Genomic DNA, 16,588 nt, shown 5'->3' on the forward strand with positions numbered 1-16,588 from the left:
AGGTTGGTCGCTACCTTGCGGTATTTGGCCACAGGGAGAAGCCTGCAGGACCTCAAGTTCTCGACAGGCATCTCCCCCCAGGCTCTTCTTTGTGGACATTTACTGCTTGTGTTTGTTTGAGCTGACCCTGACAGAAATGTGTGGAGTGCAGAAAATATCGTGATTGTGTAACCTTATACAAAGCACTGTTGGCTGTTATTTACTAAATGTCAACATGTGCTAGCTGCCATCACGGGGGATCAAGGGATGTGTTTTGGGGGAGAAAGCCCTTCCTCACAGCTACTTTATTATTGAGGAAGGGGTTGCACCCCCAAAACGCGTCCATTGATCTCCCGTGATGGCAGATAGCACATGTTGACACACTGTGTGCATCTTCCAAATTTGGCTTTGGGAAAAATCACAAAAACATTTCGCACATTGTAGCACACAAAAGAAGAAAGTGATTTGGAGGGGCTTTAAACTCGCCCCAAAACATCAATTATGTTTTTATATTTTGGAATAACATCATTGATGTTTTGCTTGATGTTTTCCAATTGTAAATTACACCCCATGATCTCCCCGATCAGGATCTGGGCACTTTCGGATGTGAAAGGATCTGGATCCACAACCTCACGATCACCTAAAAAGAGAGGACCCCAAAATAAATTAGGTTTCAAAAAAATGCCGCAATCCATCTCTTATCGGAGCCTGTGGTTGCAGACACTCACCTGTTGTGGTAACTACTTCCACCACGTCTTCATCCTCCTGCTCAGCTTGTGTTGGGGGGATTTCCCCTTCTTCCAGAGGGGGGGGGCTCTGGTCTCCTCGGATGAGGGGTGTCCTCCGAGTCTTTTCTCCCCTATGTAAAACAAAAATGGTATAATTAGCACACAGATATTTGATGGCAGAACTATAAAGATGAAACATTGCTTGGAAGTGGGGTACAATTATCTATTTTAGCAGAGTTCCAACATGTAGCTTTTTTAGTGTCCTTTGTCAAGCTGCAATACTTTACCTGTTTGGTAAAAGCTTCACAGATGTAGCCCCCCCTATAGTATACACTGGAGCACCTGTGTGGCCCCCTAATAAAAATGGTGTTCTTGTGTCCCACACTAGTGCTCCAGTGTCCAGATGTGAAAACAGCTGCTCAGTGTCCTCTCCTTACACAGAATCTAGTTTGCATTTCATTCTAGTAACAAAGCCATCTACACAACCCAATTCTTTGAAGACAAGTATAGGGCGTCAAAATGGTGGCCAAATGCATATGGCCTAAACAATGGTATTTTATCGTCCAAAATAACAATGTGTGATCCGAACGAATAATGTGCCCATGAACATGAAAGTTGCCATTTTAAACTGTACAACAGTTCCTAAAAGCACATGGAGCAGCACGAACGTAATAAACATAAAGAATAGGAACACAGCACAACTACTTACTTTTTTGCAGCACTCTCCGGATCTTTCTGTACTGCTCATGTTCTCGTAATTTCAGGTCCGACCACCGCTTCCTGAGCTGATCTTTCGATCGTCGTACTCCGAATTTCCGGTGCAGACTCCTGACCACTTTCGCCATGATCTTGGCCTTTCGGACATTGGGGTTGGGGTAAGGCCCATACTTTCCATCATAGTCGGCCTTCTTCAGGATGTCCACCATCTCCAACATCTCCCCAAAGGACATATTTGAGTCCTTTAATCTCCTTCTGGATCGGGACGTTTCAGGCTCTGGCCTTTCCTCCTCCTCCACCTCCTCGTTGCTACAATTAGCATGATCCTGCTGTCTATCCGCCATGTGCTCTTCCCCCACTGCGCCGAACGAAAAGGGGCGGGGAATAGACTAGAAAGAACGTCAGGGGCGGGCGGAGTTATACGCATGCGCAGTGTGTATAAATCGTAACGCGCGCATCTTACGTACGATCTGTGAGCGGAGGAAGGAGCATCGGAGACGCCGATCGTGCTAACGAAGGTAGGATCTAAACTTGGGCCTATACTGCTTCGAAATGGAAACCTATATTGTAACAAGATTAGGGGAGTTTGGCCTGACATTAGGCTTTGTCTTGTGTTGTGTCTTACAGAGAAAATGGATGGGTTCAACGACCACAATTTCCTGCCCCTGTTCATAGACAAGTACAGGGAGCTGCCCTGTCTGTGGCAAGTGAGACACCCCCACTATAATCACAAACAGAAGAGGCAGGCAGCGCTGGAGAAACTGCTGGAGTTGGTGGTCCCCACAGCAACCATCCCTTATTTGAAAGCTAAAATTGGTGGCCTGAGGAGCACTTATCTTAGGGAGCGCAAGAAGGTCACAGATTCCCAGAGGTCCGGAGCTGCAGCAGATGACATTTATGTCCCCAGGCTGTGGTACTACGAGAGACTGCGATTTCTGTCAGACCACACTGAAGTCAGGGAATCCCTCTCCACTCTTCCTTCCACGCTTCCTTCCATCCCAGCTGAGGCTTCCGATGTCCAACCTGGGCCTTCCAGCCAGGAAGAAGTGGAGGAGCCCAGCTGGAGTCAGGTATAGCATTCTTCTACAGATTTCTGGTCAATAAATAAATGATGTTTATTAGATGTTATTATTGATCACTAATTGCTGATTAAAAAAAGTGCTTTACATATCAATAGACAGTAGTGGGCACCCAAAATTGGGAAAAGAATGAAAACTGCTGGGCTCAGAAGGATAGTCTGTTATATTTGTTAACATTCAATTTGCAGCAGTCAGGAGGTGAAAATTGTGTGTGATTGATGAATAAAAAACTAAAACTATGTCCCTTTTTCATACACAGGAAGACCTCAGCCAGGAGGAGGTTGTGGAATGTGGCAGTCAGGAGGAGGCGGGGATTAGTGGCAGCCAGGAGGAGGCGGGGCTAAGTGTCAACCAAGAGAAGCCAGGGACAAGTCGCAGCCTGACTGAGTCTCAGGTCCCTCCCCTCCGCCTGCCATATAAACGAGCCAGGAAGGCCACTCCGAGTCCCGTGCAGGATTCAGCGTACAGGCTGATCCAGGAGGCTTCGGCGTCCCTCCGAGCCTTCCCCAGTCCTGAAGAGGCCTTTGCCTGCATGGCTGCCACAAAATTGCAGGGCATGCAGGAGGGTCAACGCAAGATCTCTGAGGACCTGATTTATAAAGTCCTTCGTAAGGGGGAGAGTGGGGAACTGACACACAAGACGGATGTCATTGAGATCGACGATCCTCCTCCTCCTCCTCCTCCTGCTGCCACAACTCCACCACCACAGCCAAAGGCTGGAAGGAAGCGTGGAAAGAAGACCTGAGAGTGATTGCCCTGGGTTCAGTCTGGTCTGACAGAAGCTGCAGTCTCTCGTATGACCACAGCCTGGGGACACAGATGTCATCTGCTGCTTTCCGGATCTCTGGGACTTCTGGACCAGACTGCCCTCCCTTATTATATGGACTCCTCAGGCCACCAATTTTGCTTTTAAATAGTTGATGTCTGCCCCGGGGGTCCAAGGCTTCGCCCACTTCTGCAGTTTCTCCAGCGTTGCATCCCTCTTTGTTTAGTTGTGAGCCCTTAATAAAATTTTTTTGGGTAAATTCTACTCTCCTGTGTGTGTTTTCATCCAAAAAGGACAGTTTGTTGGTGACGATTCAGGTACATTTCTAAAGTACAATGTGAAATTAACAAGGGACAACAACACCAAACAATCTCCTACAGATTAAATAGAACAACATATTAGTGGTGTTGTGGGAACTTGTCACAAAAAACACACAAACATTTTCGGTAATACAAATCAAAATCACCAAAAAAAAAAAAAATAAAAAAGAGAAACACAAAAAAAGAATCTACATTAAAGTCCAAAAAAAAAAAAAAAAAATTTGTTGTCAGATGTGAGAAATCAAAATATATTGAGGGAATCCCGATAAATAGTAACGAAATAAGTTTGTGAGAAGTGTGTGTGAATATGAGCAGCAAAACTACTTAATTCTTGTCACATTATAAAGAAGAAGAGAGTGCGCTGTATTAAACCATTTTGAACATTGCAGCGTGACGAAAGTGCTGTATCCATTCCGAACGCTACGTTTACCAGAACGAGCTGTCCCGTGTCGGAATTTCTTCTGAGCATGCGTGGCACTTTGTGCGTCGGAACAGGCCACACACGGTCGGAATTGACGCGATCGGATTTTGTTGTCGGAAAATTTTATCTCCTGCTGTCCAACTTTGTGTGTCGGAAAATCCGATGGAAAATGTCCGATGGCGCCCACACACGGTCGGAATTTCCGACAACACGCTCCGATCGGACATTGTCCATCGGAAAATCCGACCGTGTGTACGGGGCATCAGTCTTTACTAGAGATCATTTAATACATTATAAATTCTTACATAAAATATACTTTACCCCGGCTAGATTAGAGAAAATGTTTGGGAGCTAACAGTCTCTATGCTGGAGATGCTCAACACCTATGGCAAACTTCATGCACATATTTTGGGATTGTCCCCATATTAAACCGTACTGGCAAGCCATAGCACAATGTATTAGGTCGGTCACCTCTATTTCAATCCCCCTGTACATTGAAGTATGCTTGTTGCATTTAGTTGAACCTTTAGTCACTACTAGGGCTATACGAACTCTTCTCACCTTATTATTGTTTTATGCTAAAAAAGAGTTCATCTTCCCTTCCTCTTTTTGTTGGGGTACCCCAAGGCTCCGTCCTTGGGCCTCTCCTTTTCTCACTCTATACCTCTTACCTGGGCCAGTTGATAACCTCCCATGGCTTCCAATACCACCTCTATGCCGATGACACACAGGTCTATCTCTCCACTCCTCAACTCACCCCCTCTATCTCCTCATGGATCTCAAACTTGCTGAATGACATATCGGTATAGATGTCACACCACTTCCTCAAACTTAATCTTTCTAAAACTGAGCTTGTTATATTTCCTCCTTCATGGTCCCCCTCCTGTGACTTCACCATTAATATCAACAACACAACCATTGGCCCCTCCACACATGCCAGGGTCCTGGGTGTAATCCTTGACTCTGACCTCTCCTTCAGCTCCCATATCCAATCACTGGCTAAATCCTGCCGCCTTAACCCCCGCAACATCTCCAGAATTCAACCCTTCCTGACTAATGACACCACAAAGCAACTTATTCACTCCTTGATTATTTCCCGCCTCGACTACTGCAACTCTCTCCTTAATGGCCTACCCTTAAGCAGGCTATCCCCCCTTCAGTCTATTATGAATGCTGCTGCTAGACTAATACACCTCACCAATCGATCCGTGACTGCTGCTCCTCTCTGCCAATCCCTTCACTGGCTTCCCCTACCCCAATTCAAAATGCTAACCATAACATACAAGGCCATTCACAACATCGCCCCCATCTACATCACCAATCTCATCTGCAGATATCGCCCAAATTGCCCCCCTCCGCTCCTCCCAGGACCTCCTGCTCTCTAGCTCCCTTATTACCTCCTGACATGCTCGCCTTCAGGACTTCTCCAGAGCCTCTCCCATCCTCTGGAATTCCCTGCCCCAGTATGTCCGATCAGCCCCTACCCTGTCCACCTTTAGGAGATCCCTGAAAACAAATTTATTCAGGGAAGCCTATCCCACACCCACATAACTGTCTCTGAGCCACCCTCATCAAATCGTTCTTTGCAGCTATTATCTTTTGTACCACCACCCCCTCCCTTTAGAATGTAAGCTCTACAAGCAGGGCCCTCCTGTACCTTTTGTATTGTACTGTAATTGTGTTGCCCCCCTTATACATTGTAAAGCGCTGCGTAAACTGTTGGCGCTATATAAATCTTGTATAATAATATAATATAATAATAATCTTCCCCAACTTTGGAGGCCTGGAAATCTGTGGTCAACAAAGCAGTATCATTTTACAAAGCTGCTTATCTGAGCAGGGAGGGGGAGGGGGTCAGGAAGGGGGGTAAAATCTTCCAGGGCTGAAGCGGTTAATACTGTTGACCACCCGCTCCTTCTCAATAAACTCTGTTCCCTTTGGCCTCCAAGATTCTGCTCTATCCTGGTTCTCCTCCTACCTATCACAGCGCTCCTTCAATGTTACCTACAACTCTGTCTCTTCCTTTCCATTTCCTCTTTTTGTAAGGGTCCCGCAAGGCTCTGTTCTTCGACCCCTTCTCTTCTCTATCAACACCTCCTCCCTTGGTCACTTGATAACCTCCTATGGCTTCCAATACCATCTCTACGCCAATGACACCCAAATCTATCTGTCTACTCCTCACCTCACTCCTTTAGTCTCCTCTCGCGTTACTAACTGACATAAGCATGGATGTTGCACGACTTCCTTAAACCCTAAATACTTCTCTCTAAAACCGAACTGATAATATTCCCCCCTGCCCATGCCTACCTCCATGACTTTTCCATCAAGGTCAATAATGCAACCATTAATCCCTCCCCTAATGCCAGGGTACTAAGTGTAATCCTAGACTCTGACCTGTCCTTTCAGCCCCAAATCCAATCGTTGCCAAAAGCTTGCAGACTCCACCTCCGTAACATCTCTAAAATTTGCCCCTTTTTAACTAATGAAACCACCAAGGCACTCATTCACTCCCTCGTTATCTCTCACCTTGTCTCCCTTTTATATTGTAAAGCGCTGCGTAGACTGTTGGCGCTATATAAATTCTGTATAATAATAATAACAAGCAATGCATGTTATTTGCAGTCCTGTGTACCATTTTATGCGCACTATAAATTCCATAGCCCATAGTCCATCTTGGGAATGAGCAAGAGAGGATGGCTACGTTTCTACATATAGTTGGATCATGAGCAATAAACATAGCCATCCTCTAACAGGAATTTGGATCACAGCAGCAAAGAAAAGCAATTTGGAGAAGGCTGAGAGTAGAAGAATGTACTTTTTTTGAGAAACTAACAAATAATGGAAGAGAATTTTTGTTTTTTAAACAAGAGTTTAATGTCACTTTAAGAATAACTCCTGGTATGATGAAAACAGTTAGATAATTACTAAAAAAATATAACTGAGATGTGAGAATCTGTTCTCCATACCTGATATTGTAACAGAATGCTATGTCCTATACTGGATATCCTGTTCATACAAAGACCTTGTCAATGTGGGGGCTTTTCCTCCTCCATATGGCGAAGCTTGCGGCTCTACCATAAGGCCCCGTTCACACCTGAGCAACTTGAAGCTTCACCAAAGCACTTCAATGACTCAACACTACAATTTCTATTCAATGGTGCCCATTTACCTGAACATAGTGTCCCTTGAAGCTTGAAGTACATGAGTTGTACATTCTGGCCCCAGTAGACTTCAATGGGAGGGCCTGAAAAACATATGTTTTTTTGCGCATTTTCTTGCCTAGTAATTAAAAAGCCTGAAATACACATAAAAATAGCTCTGCATATGTTAAATAAATGCCCAAGAAACAGCCAAAGATGTTCTGCTCAAGTGTGAAAGGAACCTAACTGATTCTGGCAGTGAAATAGTCAAGTAACTGGAATTTGGGATCCTAAGAGATATCCATTGTCCAGTTCCAACACAACATAAATTCTTAATTCACTTTGAATTTCTCAGTGAGTGTGATCTAAAGATATCCGATTAGAAAGAATATATACCTACTCACTGTATGCACTGCACAGTCCTTTTACCTTTACTGCTGCTGATGTGGGATCCATAGTTCCTACAAAGCTTGCCATGGTGAAAAGTGGTCATTGTTATGTAGCATTGAATACTGGCAGTGGTTTACAGCATCAAAAGAAAAAAAAAATGCCCCAGTGTTAGTGGGAGGAAAATGCTTTTCTTATGTCAGTGGTGAGTGTAAAAGAGAATGCCTTGGCGTTAATGGTCAGTGGGGGGTTTGCTGTCATTGGGAAAGATAAATGCCCCAAGTCAGTGGGAGGAAAAGAAGCCCAGACATCAGTGTCAGTGTAAAGAAAAATATCCTGGTGTCAATGGGATTCAAAAATGCCCCATTATCAGTGGAGGGGGAAAGTATTTCAGCATTAATTAAGAATTGCCCCGGTCTCAGTGTGAGGAATCAAATGCATGGGTACTATGGTGGTGCTACGGGTACTTTTTCTGATTCTGTAACACCATCAAGCACTCCTTTCTTTATGCCTCTGCCTTTCTAATGGCTGAATCATTGTAGAAACAAGGTAGATGAAAGTCAGGGAAATCGCACTAGTTTAAATAAAAAAAGAGTGACACCATGTGAGAAGGGGAGCAGAATTTTCACAGATTTTGTTGATGGCAGTTGCCACCAGTGAATTATTAGTGCTCCCAGAGTTGGGCTTTAAGTAACAGGCATTAGGTGCCATCAGGTCCTTCCAACTCAGAAATAATTTAAGAATCCAACATCTGATTCCAGCAAAGGATATGCCAAAACAAATCCATGCTTTTGTATCATGCAGACTGGACTCCCTCTACTATGGTCCCCCTAAGAAATAACTACATAGTTTAAAGCTGATAAAGAATGCAGCAGCCAGGCTACTTACCCACCAACCTTGGCACTGCCACATCACCCCAAATTCTCACTACCTTTGCTGGTCTCCAATAAAATGAAGGATATCCTTCAAGATCAGCCTGCTTACTTATAAGCCTTAAATAACTGTACAGCTTATCTAACAGGACTTCTGGTTACCCATACTCCTTCAAGCTTCCTTCACTACTCAGAAAAAGGGACATTTCAAGCACTCAGAACCATCTTAAATCTTTTGAATCGTGTGCATGTTCCAGTCATGTAGCACCCACAATATGGAACTCACTGCCATCAACTGTCCAGGAAGCACCCTTTCTGGATGTTTTCAAAAGCAGACCCAAGGATCAACCATTGTGTTCACCCTGGACTATAGCAACACCAGACAAATCCCTCTCTTTAAAGGCTCAAAGACCAATTTGATGTGAACTTTGAGCCCCCAAGTAGAAAGGTGCTGTAGAAACATTTTTATATTTATTGGAAAATTTTGGAAATTTTTTAAGAAATTACTGTCCAAACAGACAGGTCTAGTCATGCTGCCCAGGGAATTACTAGCAGATAATCACGGGTTTGTATGCAGTTGCTTCTACACTGCCCTCTTTCATCAAAGAACAGCAAAAGTTTGTTTCCTGCCTTGTACATTCCCCAGGACTTGCAGACATTTGGTAAGGGAATCCAGAACAAAACACAGACACTTCCTTGTGGTCAATGCAATAGAAAAACATGCTGTAAGAAAAATGACTGGGTTTAAGGAAGTAGGGACTGGTCCTGAGACAACAAGAGGAAAAACGCACATGCAACAGCCCCAACTGTCTGATAACTATATTAATGATATGCCATAATAACTTCACTATTGTACAATTTGATTGCATCTAAGGGTGGAAGAAATCCTCAGTCAATTTGGTTTTGGCTGGAATACTCATACCCTGTTTTGTATGAAAAACAATTTATGTGACAAGACAGAACTGTTGAAGACCACTTGGCCAAAGAGCTCATGCAGGGTAAAGCACCAGCTTCACCTTAATGATGGCCCCTGCAGCAGCTCAACCTCACCTTCCATTCCCTGCCATTATGTTTGGACAAAAAAAATACCCGTTCTAGGTAAGGAGGATTTATGTGACTCACTACCTTTCCTCATGGCAGGGGAGCACAAAGGAAAAAGAATAAGCAGCTAGTGGGGCCCCCATTAAGAGCCCTTGTCACCAGCCTATTCATTATGACAACAAATCTCCCATAAGATTATATATGCCTTTGTCTTATTTTAGGCATGATATTTACCTGAAAAAGTCTCCCTTGTGTTGTCATTCAAAAGCCCTAAAACTTCTGCTAGTCACCACAATCTTGGGTGTAATGCCAGCAGTCACAGCCAGGGCAGGACTTAGGGTGGTGGGGGCCCCTTGGCTTGAGTCACTTTCGGGCCCTACCTTCTATACATTACTTTAAATAGAACAAAATGTTGACTGGTACCGTAGACATTGTTACATGTTAAAAAAACGTAATAATCTATTTATATGACCACTAATTGAAGCTTGAAAAATGTGACACTGATGACAGATGACACTAATACGTGGCACTGATGACACGTGGCACTGATGACAGATGGCACTAATAAGTTGCACTGATGACAGATGGCACTAATACGTGGCACTGATGACAGATGCACTAAAACGTGGCACTGATGACACGTGACACTGATAAGTGGCGCTGATGACAGATGGCACTGATACGTGGCACTGAGGACAGGTGGCACTGGAGGCAGGTGGCACTGGGGGCAGGTGGCACTGATAGGTGGCACTGGGCACAGATGGCGATGGGGACATTTGGCACTGATAGGTGGCACTGGGGATAGATGGCGATGGGGACATATGGCACTGATAGGTGGCACTGGGGACAGATGGCACTATGTTGTGTAGTGTAACTAGTGTGAGTGTTCACTCACTGCTGCAGCACGGAAGCTCTCCCTCCTCACACGCTGTCTCTGTGTGAGGAGGGAGAGCCGGCGATGAGAGATGATCTCATATGTTTACATATGAGATCACCTCCCATTGGACACTCCGATCGACAGAACTTCCCCGATGCGCGCCCGCGTCGACGTGCAGAGGGGAAGTAAACAGGAGAACGTCCAGGGACACCCTCCCGGCAATTGTCGTCCGCACTGTAACCGTCTTTCGGCTATAGCGCGGGCGTCACGGGGCCCTCTATTGGGTGGGGCCCATGGGGTTGAGCCCAGTCAAGCCCAATAGTAAGTCCGACCCTGGTCATAGCAGACTCAGAGTTGTCATGCAAGGGACACTCTATAGCAGTGGTCTTTAAACTACGGCCTGGGGGCCAGATGCGGACCTTTGCTTGCCTTTATCTGGCCCTTGGGGCACTATTCCATCCACTGACACCAACAATGGGGCATCATTTCTGTTGCTGGCATCAACAATGAGGCACTATTCCTCCCTCTGACACCATCAAAAGGGCACAATTCCTTCCACTGACACCAACAACGGGGCACAATTCCTTCCACTGACACCAACAATGGGGCACTATTCCTCCCACTGACACCAACAATGGGGCACTATTCCTTCCACTGACACCAAAGATAGGGCATTATTTACTTCAACTGGACGCAAGAACATTTTTAACTCCCACTGGCCCTAGTCTGGCCCCCCTTAAGTCTAAAAGACAGTAAACTGGCCCTTTGTTTAGAAAGTTTGGAGACCCCGCCTCTATAGTATAGTAGGTGGAGAAGCTAGGCCAGCATAGACAGTAATGAGACTCTCCTAGAAGAAAAAAGGACTATGATGTGCAAGGAGGGAGGGGGCTGTGCACCTTCTGAAGTGTCAATTCCTTAAAGTGGTAGTAAAGTCTTGTTTGGCACTTGTACCTACAGGTAAGCCTATAATAAGGCTTACCTGTAGGTACAGTGAATATCCCCTAAACCTGAGTGGTTTCGGAGATATTCACACTGCACACTGATGTCACCAGCACATGCACTCTGAAGGGACAGCATACCTGTGCCGTCCCTTCAGAGCTCCATGCCACAGTCCGTGACCCTTGCGTGACAGTGACGTCTTTGCAGCGCGGCCAATCAGACAGCTGGAGTACACAAACCTGGAAGGAAAAGCGAGTGAAGTTGGAAGCCCTGTCAGCAGCAACAGCGTGCCACTGGAGGGCTTCATTCTAAGATAAGTATTTCATAATGTGCTAGTATGAGATGCATACTAGCACATTATGCAATTGTCTTCCAGAGTTCAGAAGCACATTGCAAGCATAAAATGTTTATGGAAAGGAAAAAAAAATGCAAATGTAGCAAAGTCTTTTACCTCTTTTGGTCTGATGAGAACTTCCAAGGCCAAAGATAGCTGACATCCTTCAACATGTGGTGGGTTGTGAGGCATAGTGGGTGCAAAGATGATGACAGTTATTAACTCAAATGTAACAGTTCTTTCATCTCCACTACAACTGATCCTTGTAGTTCTTCAATACTGAGCTCCTGGTCTCTCACTAGACCCTCTGATTCACTGACAATGAGTCCCTGACTTGATCACCGCCTGAAGTTTCCTTATTCTCCACTGTGCCCTTTCAGTGAGAATATGATTCCGGTACTTTCTTCAGTTACTCACTGTGGTCCCTGGTAAAGGTGATTGGTCCTTTTGTGGCGACAGCTTCCCTTCTACTTCCGACCACTGACAGGTTCTCTGGCCGGCAGAACCGTCACTTTTGGTTGGACTGTAAGCCACAGTCCCAACCCTGTGCTGCCCTCTTAATTCTGATTAGGCCCTCACACAGCCTGGCAGCTAGATGTCCCCAGGATAGGCCCAATCTCCGGCCTCGCAGCCCGGGGCAGATGACACACGTCCAACCAGACAGTCGTCCAGGTGGCACAGAACACAGATCACCTCACAACACCCAAATATATAGGCTCTCCCAGCAGGCCAAAGGGTTAAAGAAAACTCCTGCCCATTGGCTGGGACACCCACATATTAATAACCTGACCTTAGGTTGCCCTTCTCGTATCTAGTACCACCGAGTACCCGGCCACCTAGTGGTAGAAGGGAAAAGTGCAACAAAGCCAAGCTTAGGGAGAAAATCAATAGATCCCTATCAATCGACCAAGATAACTACTCTTAGCAAGTAAATTTGTGAGGAGCTCCCTGACTAAACTCCAGGGTGCTACATCCTCCCCCTGCACAGGAAACTACGTCTCAGAGTTTGCAGGAAAAATTATTTGAGCTCCCAAGTCTTACTGCCGGTTCACACGGGGGCGACTTGTCAGGCGACCTAGCCGCCTGACAAGTCACCTCCCGTTCTGTACAATGGAACCGAAAGGTTCCTGTACTACTTTGGGGGCGACTTGCATAGACTTCTATACAGAAATCGTCTTGCAAGTCGCCGTGGCAGTCGTGTGCAGGTTGCCTCGGTGAGGCGACCTGCAAGTCGTGCCGCTTCTAGTGTGAACTGGCTCTTAGAGCGAATGTCCTGGCAAAAACTGGGATAGGTGGGGAAACAGGGAAAGGGTTAACAGTATAACAGCAGAATAACATATATGTGGCGTGCCACATGAATAAACATTGGTATCACAAGAAACAGTGAGTCACGTATGACATTCAAGTATCAAAAATAGTTATGTACATTTTAAGGCAAGTAAGCAATAATGCTATCACCTAACTATCTAGCTAATTTATACAGTTGTAGCAAATTTATAGAGGGTTAGTGTTGTTATATGGCTATATCCCTGTCTCTCCTTAGCCAAAGAAGATGCACCGACACAGCAACACAAAATCAGAACAATGCAAAATGCATCCTACTCTATAAAAACTTGGTGCAATATGTACACAATGATTTTGAACTGCTCCTCAGCCGAAGGCAGTATGAAAATGTAAAACCATCCTATACATGTCTACATTATTTACATTTTTAAAAGCAGGCCCCATTCTCTTTAAGAATGCCACCCTTTTTCATAATCAGTATAGAACTATAAACTTCAGTAATACTCTGACCTGAAACAGTCCTGACGGATATGTATGAGTCCATTATTTGAAGAAATAGGCAATCGTTTTCCTATGTGAATAAAAATAAGAGTGTAGGTGTGGCGCTGCCCTGCTGCGATGTGATTTGTCACAGTTACCTTATATGATGACTTAAAAGGTCTCTTTACTGGCTACACATATTTGCAACATGTAAACAAAAAATCTTCATAAGTGAAATAGTTCTTTAAAAAAAAACTTCTTTACGAGAAGTATAACTCAAACTTAATAACACTATTACAAAATCATAAATTAACGGTGACACGTGGTGTGGCCTGTAAGGCCAATTGCTAATTAATTTCCCTTAGTGTTTGTTTTAGTGTTACACCCTCTGGTGTATATATTATTAAGTTAGCAAATTAATGTAACATTTCTCTAAAAATTATGAGTGCAAATGAGTGAGAAAATATGTGAAATAAAATATGCAGAAATATGCAAAAATATGCAAAAAATATGCAGAAAATAAACCACTAATGAATATCGCATAACCCAAAGTTCCAATTCAAAACATAACTTCTTTGTGATTCTATACATATAAATAAATACATATATCACATACCATTTAGTTAAAGTGCAAAAAACGTGCAAAAATTTGCTATTTATGTTAGATCATAAAGTGACTGGTGCTTGAACTGTAAACCCAGTGATTTGTGCTTCATAAGCCCAGTACTTGCTGTATAGGTCCGTATTTGTGGTGGAAAGGTCTTTTTAAATCTTTTTTAATTTATGGTAGAAAGGTCTTTTTAAATCTTTTTTAATTGGTTTAAAAAAGTCTTTTAGATATATGGTTTGGAGAGGGTTAAATTTTCATTGGAAGGTGATGTTTATAAAAACCATTCCTCATTCAAGTGCTGGTCTTGTGATGGCGCTCCTTAACCGAGGTCTTATTGTGCTTGCACTCACCGAATAGGGACACCCCTACAGGGGTATAGGCAGTCACAGTGTTTGCCACTGTGTAGCAGCTCTGGATGTCTCCGATCCGTGTAGTGAGTGTTGCTATGCCGGCTTAGGAGATGTTTGCCATAAAAAAGAGGGAATGTCCATAGCGTGAACCCGTTTAAAAACTTTTATTGTGCCATATGTTAAGATTTGTACTTACATTTAGACAGATACTAGTAAGCATATGATAAACAGTCCGCGGTAGTCGACTTCTGCTCGTCTCTCTGGAGGTGACGCAAGACGTGGATAAGTCCCGCCCTATGCGTTTCGTCATTGGACGTCTGCTGGGGCATCCATCTTGCTACACCTCCTTGCTTTAAATAATATACTATGTGCTCCGTGCGCCTGCGCATTGGTGTTTTTTAGCGGCCATTTTGGGGTGGATATCACAGACCGGAGTCTGGGAATCTCGGCTGCGACACCTAATTATCAACTACAGCCCATAAGTCCTCCCCATGTATTCAATATGAGCCGATATCCGGAATGGTGACAAGGTGTGACATCGGCTTTGGCTCATGTTTTTAGGGATAATTATGGGTTTATTAATTATGTTGTTCCCTTAATATAAATTATCCTAATACACAATATATGCACGAGGTATATTATTTAAATGCAACATACTTGCATAAATTATAATCTTTAAAGTTACACCATTAAAAATAAAAATTAGAATATAAAAATGAGATAAAAATAATACCTAAAATCCTTCATATAGTAATTAGCATCACAAAAGTATTATGTGCATACATAGATAAAATCTAAAAATATGTACTATACTGTATTTTATTAAGTCATATCGAACAATGTATTAGATCATTCCTACTTATAGAAAAAATATAGAAAAATGAATTATAAAATAAACAATGAAAATAAAAGTAAAAATAAAAATAATAATAAAAATAGAAATTGAAAATTAAAATTAAGTTGAAATATATATGAATCGAAATACGAAAAGAAAGGGAAAATTTGTGTTAAAAAATATTATATTAAAAAAGAATTGTATTGTAAGCAGAGGAAAGGTCAGAAAAAAATCAGAGGAAATCAGAAAAAAGGGGGTGGAGATATATGTACTTTTTCAATCTTGGATGTTAAATATAAAAAATATTAAATATTAAAACTGAAATCGTTAAGAATATAAGGGATAATTGCTTTATCAGGATATTTTGGTTTTTATTGTAAAAAATATCTGAAAAATGTTTTTCTTAATTATTTGCAATCATTATGCATCGAACATAGGTTGATTTATTCTTAGTAGTTCTAGAAGTTGGTAAGAAAACAGTTCAGATCTACATCGATATTCATTCCTGCTGGTTGGAGGGTCTCTAACAGGAAGATCCATTTTGTCTCGTTTTGTGAAATTTTTTATTCTTTTGTTGTCTCCTCTCCAGTGTCCATTTATTTTGTCAATGCTGTAAAAAATGAAACATGTTGGATCTTTATTGTGGTAATTCTTAAAGTGTCTTGACACACTATGTTTATTATATCCATTTTTTATGTTGGTTATATGTTCTCTAACCCTCACACACAATTGTCTAGTTGTTCTGCCGACATATTGTATGTGGCATGGACATCCAAAACGTAAGTTACGTGAGTACTATTGCAGGTGATGAGTTCTTTTATGTCGTATTCTCTCCCATTGGTAGCTGATTTAAATTTCAATATTTTTCTATTTGTTTTTTGACTGACCTTGCACGGTAGGCAATTTCCGCATTTGAAAAAACCCTTCAGGTTTTGAATTATTTTGATCTTCTTTGGTGGGTCGAGGGCATTGTGTACCAGTTTGTTCCTGAGAGATGGGGCTTTCCTATAAATAAAAATAGGTTTCCTTGGCAATATGGCGTTTAGGATTCTATCTGATTGAAGGATAGGCCAATGCTCTTACTCCATGCTCTTATACTGTCTATTATATCCTGTTAGGAAGGCCATATCTGTGTTCTTTTTCTGTTGTTTATTATTATGGTTTGATCTTCCTTCTATTAATGTGTTTCTGTCCAATTTCTTTACTTTTTCTTTTATGTTTTCTAATTCTTTTCTGTTATATCCTTTCTCCACAAATCTATTGATGATGATATTGGCTTGTTCCTCATAGTCACTCAGGCTGCTGCAGTTTCTGTATATCCACATTAGCTGTCCCTTAGGGATGTTTCCAATCCATTGTGAGTGGTGGCAACTGCTGGTTGAAATATATCCATTTCTGTCCGTGGCTTTGAAGAATGTCCTGGTGTTTA

The sequence above is a fragment of the Aquarana catesbeiana genome, linkage group LG01 (assembly GCF_042186555.1).
Source record: "Aquarana catesbeiana isolate 2022-GZ linkage group LG01, ASM4218655v1, whole genome shotgun sequence".
Lineage (NCBI taxonomy): Eukaryota > Metazoa > Chordata > Amphibia > Anura > Ranidae > Aquarana > Aquarana catesbeiana.